This window comes from Lepidochelys kempii, chromosome 6 (genome assembly GCF_965140285.1).
Source record: "Lepidochelys kempii isolate rLepKem1 chromosome 6, rLepKem1.hap1, whole genome shotgun sequence".
Taxonomy (NCBI): Eukaryota; Metazoa; Chordata; order Testudines; family Cheloniidae; genus Lepidochelys; species Lepidochelys kempii.
This window is the reverse complement of record NC_136385.1, coordinates 75,588,523-75,595,598: the sequence shown is the minus strand read 5'-3', so window position 1 is coordinate 75,595,598 and position 7,076 is coordinate 75,588,523.

The following is a 7,076-nucleotide window of genomic DNA, read 5'->3' as shown; positions in this document are numbered from 1 at the left end:
TTCTTTAAAATAAGTGGAGGTGTATTCAGGATGATGAATTTGTCCCACTGTGCACTTTTTGAAATGTGCCAAACCAACAACAACTTTGAATGCTATGGAATGAAAAAGCTAATGGAGCTCACAGACACGTCTAGCCACTCTCGTTCTGTTTACCACAATACATCCAAACCCGATATTGTACATAGAAAGCACCGGATTCCCTGTATAACAGTTTTTCTTTAAAGTTTGCAACATAATGAAATACAACATAATAGATCATGAAGTAAAAAGTCAATTTAAATGAGACCCTCAGGATTCAGAAAAATGTTGTGTCCAAAACAAATAGCTAAATGTAATGAGCATCAACTTTAAACTTGTTTTTAAAAATCACCATAGAAGATGCTATTTTTCTACCTGTAGGAGGGGAGTGGTCAATTTCAACAAGTACATGGAATGTGGCAAGCCAATAATTTCATTTTTAGAACAGTTCCTTTCATAGTGATCCATTATTTCATTTAAGCCAATAGCTTCAAACATGGTACAATTTGCTGCTCATTTAAGTGGAAACATTATAAGAAATTATTGTGTCCAAATCTGTATCTGTGATAACAGTTGTTGTGGGCTGTAACATTGAGGAATGATGAGTGTCTATTGTGAAATAGCTTCTGTTCTTCTCTGTAACCTACAGTATGTCTCCATTGACCATCTAGATTCTCTGACAATGCCTCTTCTTTCATGGATTCAGAATACCAGAAGAATCTAACGATATATGAATCATCTACCCTTGCTAGTGGGAACTTCCAACAGGTAGGTGGCACAGCAACTGACAATAGCAGATAAAGTGTGCAGTACATTAGACATGGGATTTGAGGTCTCAAATTTACATTGGATGCCTTGTCGCTGATTTGCTAGATCTGCTCTTTCACATTGCTTTACTGTTAATACTGAATTTTAAGTCAATGTAACAAAATCCTCTTGAGGATTCAGTTGCTTTTTGTTGGATTTTTGTGGCTAGAGAAGTTGCATTTTTGTTTTAAATCCAGCAGCTGTATTAAGAGGAAAAATAATGATGGAGGAACGCTTGCTCAGTAGTGATTCCTACTGTATAGGAAATGAAAGGAATGTTTCTTGTGAAAAATGACTTCCCTGGTCCCAGCTCTACATGTTTGTGGGTTGTTGTTTTTTCCTAATGGTTAGAATCTGTAATCTGGAAAAACTGAAATGCATGAAGAATGAGGATATTTACATTGCATCATAGCATATGTACAGAGCTATTCAGAGTTAACTGCATGTGGGTGGCCAAGGATAATTAAAATGCTCAGAGATTGTTTTAATCTTGAATTCAACCTCAAAGATGTATCACATCCAGTAAACTGCAGTAAAGCCCAAATAACAAACTAAAAGGTAAGACTGTAGCCAACTCAATGAAACACGGAGGCAGGCCCATGCAACTAAGCAGGGCAGCAGAGTAGGAGATTATTTTATTAGCTGGATTAAGAACTGAGCCTTAGCACTGGGTGACTTTCATCATATCGGTGCTAGTTCACCTTTAGGATTAGAAATCTGAGCAGTATAATATGTGCTCTGATTTTTAACCAGCTCTACAAGGTTGCTGTTGATCACTAGAAAAGTGGACATAGCACTCTACAAAACTAAGCAGTCCAGTGCGTACAAGCTGATGTTACCCACTGGCTCTTCAACTGCTCATTTAGTATTACCTGTTGTCTACTCATTAGCTCAGTTGGTATTGCCCAGTGGCTTCTTTGTTTACACTGTTTAGAGTCAGAACTAGTCTTCTGAGCATATTCTTGTGTCAGACTTTTCTGTTTTGCAGATATGACCAGCACCCTCAGCCAAGTACGTTCAGGCCAGGGATTATTAAACACCAAAAGACTTTCCAACTGGTGGCTTTTACCTTTCATACTTACTCAACTGTGAGTTTGTTTCCATGAAACTTTCAATATTGCCATAAATCAATTTGTAAAAAAAACCAAAACACATGTATGCACATTGCTCTGGGAGCAATATCTCTACTGTAATAAATTACACCACCTGTAATATATTGTAATACCTCCACTGTGTGCATTATGGATACATGTGCACAAAGAGGAGTAATCCAGTGGTCTGATCACAAAGCTGGGATCCAGGAATTTAGGATTTCTAATTTTGATTTTGACACTCTGTCTCTGTCTGGCCCTGGGTAAGTCACTTAGTTTCTGTCTCCATTTCCCATCTTCAGAATGGAGACCATATCTCACAGTGGAGTCCGGTGGCACCTTAAAGATTTAAAGACTTTTTTTACCCACGAAAGCTTATGTCCAAATAAATCTGTTAGTCTTTAAGGTGCCACCCGACTCCACGTTGTTTTTGTGGATACAGACTAACACGGCTACCCTCTGATACTTGACACCATATCTCACAGTGGTGCTATGAGGATTAGTAAAATGCCACCCACCTACATTTAAGGGGTGGGGTAACTTGATGGGGCTAGTGATGAAAGGGGGATAGTCCTAGCAGAAAGGGAGGGAGACTCTTGCCAAGGGTCAGTAGGTAGCTTTTCCCTCTGGGAGTTTCTGGCACCCACTGGCCAGCTGGAGGAGAGGGGCCTGCATTCCCCAGCTCCCAGGATTTAACTCAGAATGGCAGCCACGTGGAGCCTCTTCCAGCTCCACTTCAGCAGCCCACCCTACCCACCCAAACTAGGAACAGGAACACAGCCTGATAGATGCTGCAAGTCTGGCTGATCACCTATTTAGGGAGTCAGGAAGGAATATTTTTTCCCATGGGCCAATTGGCAGAGGACCAGGAAGATTTTTGCCTTCCTGGCAGCACCTTCACGCCACAGTGGGTTGAGTACGAACACACTTAGTACCTGACTGAGGTACTGGGGTGGAGTTGTTTGTTTGTTGCAACTTGTGGCCAGTTTCCAGTGTGGTTAAGAGAATAAAGTGAAGGGTTCCCAGAGATAAAAGACCTGGTATTTTGGTGATGGTCCTTGGGCTCATGGGATAGGATGAGATCTTGTGGCCTTCACGCACTGAGGTCAGACCTTTTGGCCCTTGTGGTCTGAAGTCCCCACCCTTCTGCACCCTCTGTCTCCTTCACAAGGAGGAAGGTGCTAGGACACAGAGAGAGCTGAATTCTGGAGGGTAGGCTGAGGATAGGGTTATATGGTAAGGAGCCCTGTAACCCTTGTGCTAGTTATGGGTTATATGGTAAGGAGCTCTGTAACCCCCGCAGTGGAACCAATTCAATGCCTGGTATAGGACAATATGGATGATGGGTGGATAGAGCCCCTCCCCTGTGTTTAAAGTTTAGTAAAAGTTGCAGCCTGCCACTTAATTCCATGCATGTCTGTCCTCATTTCACCACTGTGTCCATCAATGGCTGTAAAATGTTTTAAAGATAAAAAGTTACATAATTGCTAAGTGTCAAGACAACGTAGCATAATTTGGATACTGTTTTCCAAATGTACCTGTTAGGCATTTTATTTTTAATTTTACCCCTGGATAAAATTGTTTATGATCACTGGTTTATATATGGTATGTCATTTTGCTGCTTTATATGAAGTAGAATTCTAGCCCCCTAACAAATAATACCTTTTGCTAGATTGTTCACTGAAGGGCAACTCCTGGGAGCTACTTAAAGTGCAGGACATTAGGGGAAATTTGGTGTTTCCACTGCATAGGATGGCGTCAAACAATGAAAAGTTCATGCCGAAGGATTTCACACTACTGTGTGAGTCTCACAGCTTTGTATTTCACACTGCATACTGGGTGTAAGCTAAGAGAGGGGGTAGCTAATGACTTCACACACAAAGTAGATTCTCAAGGCAAAATCCCTCTGTATAGTGCGGACCAGCGGTTCATGTGCACTATTCCTTCACCATATCCTGCAGTATGTGATTGCATCTACACTGGCAATGTTAGAATCTGTAATACCAAACGGGTTCAGCTTCACAGGTGGAAAGTGATTTATTACTATTACTAGTCATAGCGCCTAGGAGCCCCCATCATGGACCAGGACCCCATTGTGCTCTGTGTTTTACAAACACAGAACAAAAAGATAGTCCCTGCCTCAAAGAGTTTACAGTAATACTAGTGAAGACCTGAAGCTTTGACACTCAGATTTATGGTAAATATGACTGAGGGTGTGCTGGGAGACTTTGTTTTGTGAAGGTTGTGAATGAAGGGTATATGCTGTAGTGAGGGGCTCTGTGTGCTTCTGGTTATTGTGAGTGGTGGTTGTATTGTGTGGGTGGTTTTGAAGAACTGGGAATTGGGCAAAATAATCCACTACCTGTGCAGTCTCCCTTGTACAAACAACGGAATTGTTGCATGCAGATTAGCTGTCCTGTAAGGGTGGTGGTGATTGAGTTACCTCTGATATCACAGTGGTCCTAGGACTCTTGGCATAGCATAGATACATACCTTACTGTAACTGTTCACTGTATGGGTGTAATTCGTAAATCAGTCACATGGCTGAACTTAAAAATCAGATGTTGAGAGACAGCAAATCCTGGTGATAATTGAATCTGATATTCTGAACAAAAAGAGCTATCAGCCATGCTTGTAGGTGTTTCCGTCACCTCCAACTGACTCAACAGACATTCTAGGCTTCAGAGTGACATTCCTGGAATCTTATTATATAGACAGACACTAGACCGGACTTGACATTTCTATCTCCATGTTATTTAACCCTATTCTGAGCAGGGTTGTATAAAACATGGTAGTAATAATGCCTGAGCCTTTTCTACCTAGAGTTTGCACTGATGCCATTGGGAAATGTGTTCTGAAATTGCCTGTATAGGCAACTGCGTGCTGTATCCAGTATGGAAAATATTCCATTAAATATAATTCAAATAACTATATTCAATACTGGAAAAGAGAATAACAGCTGTGATGGTGGGCTTCCCATTCGTGAATGTGTATGCTTTTTAAAAAATCATAAAACATGTCTGACTTGTCTAGGCAGCCTTCCAAAATTACATTTTCTCAGCATTTTTTTTGGTCCAATGCTGATCTGAAAAATCAAGATGTTCTGTAGTACAGATCTTGGAAAAGGGTTCACAGCTTGAGTAAGCAGATGGTGTGACCAAAGTACAGTCATATGCTGAGTCTGTACAGGCAATTTCAGAACACATTCGCAATGGTACCAGTGGTAACTCTAAGTGAACCTTTATGCCCATTCAGTCCTTGATCTCTCTGCATTGGCTGACAAGTAGTTTGTCTCTCTGCAATACTCAGTGTCAATGAGGATGCTGTAGTTTGCAAAAACCAGAAGAAATTCTACACAGGGTATTTTCATTTAAGGACTCTCAATTATGGAGGTCAGATCAAACTAATCTGCTCCGTTCCATACATATTCATTTGGAAAGGCCTTTCTCCAATCAAGAATACAAGGAGCACAGGCACTCTTTCTAGACTTCACCCAACTCATGATCCCTAGAAACATGTTTTTTTAAAGGAGGAGCAGAGAAGATTCCACATACTAGGACTGATGTGGCACATTTTTTAATCCTGTATTAGGCACTGTATGCCCCAGTGATGGGTTCTAAAGCATGATGTATATCTGGATTTTGTATTGTTTGTTACAGCCATCTAGCCGCTAGAGACAGGAATGAAGCTGTCACCTCATTGAACAATAGTCTTTTGGAATGTCTCTCTAAGTCTTGTAGTTCTGACCTTGAATAGATTCCCACCAACAACTTAGAGTTGTCTATACATTGCATATAGCTAACTGTGCAATGTGAAAAATCCACATGTTAATGTATCTTATATATATATATATATATTTACAATTCACTATCAGTGTAGTAATTTATAGTCTGGAACCAAGGAAGCCACTCTGCACAAAATAAACCCCTTTAAAATCTGAACATTAAATTACCTGTTTTTTCTGCATATATTTTGCAAATGAGACTGCCTGTGTATTGTGGGTAGATTCCCCACCCCCCAACCAATAAAAACATTTTTTTTAAAAAAAAAAGTGCAGCATAAATTTAGGGACAAGTTCTTCTAAAAGATTAACCAGAAAGACCCCAAATTTACAACTTTTGCAGTATCGAGACTTGTTTACAGAGAGGCCAGCAGGTGTTAAAAATATCCCGTACTTGATGAGAGCTTCTCTTTAGCATGGAGGGACTCAAGAGGGAGACATTTTAAAATATAATTTAAGGCAAACTTTTCTAAAAAACACTGGTAAAATTAAAGTTTCTTCTAAAGAAGGAGCCATAATTTACCCAAGATACATTCCCCAAAATACAGAAGGATCAGAAACCCCAATTAGGGATTTGGTATGGTAGAGCTTTATCATTTTGAGATCCAAAAGTTTAATAAAGAGACTTCAGGGGAGTCCCATGTAGATGTGCAGTATCTTTATTTATTTTTTTACTTAACTGTAATATGTGCTTATTTGGAAACTGTCCTTTTAGCTGAAGGTAGCTAGTAGGATCAAGAAACATCTTTATAAAACTACAGAATGTTGCCTTCACTTTTCACTTCTATCTGGAATAATACCAGCTCTGAATAACTATTGTTTTAATTTAAGATCTTTTGGGACTAGAAAACTAGATCTCCTATTGCAAATTAATTGCAGGCTTGCAAATTCTTGACTGTAAACCTTTCCCTACATTGTAAGCAGTATCTTCAAATAGGAAAGTAAAACAATATTAGCAAAGGGATGGCTGTATAGGTTCTTTCAACTCTAGCAATTGGGTTTGGCTGACAGCCGTGGCATCTGTAACCAGATGTCATAGATTCATAGACTCCAAGGCCAGAAAGGATTACTATGATTCTCTAGTCACTTCCTGTATAACACAGGCTAAAGGACAGCCCCAAAATAATTCCCTAAAAATTGCAGGTGATGGAGAATGTGCCACAACCCTTGGTAAATTGCTTCAGTGGTTAATTACCCTCACTGGTGTGTGTGTGTGTGTGTGGTTTTTTTTAAAAGCTTTATTCCAGTCTAAGTTTGTCTAGCTTCCACTTCCAGCCATTGAATCTTTTTATACCTTTCTCTGGTAGAGTGAAGAGCCTATGATCAAATATTTGTTCCTCATGTAGTACTTAATGGACTGTGATCAAATCACCCCTTAA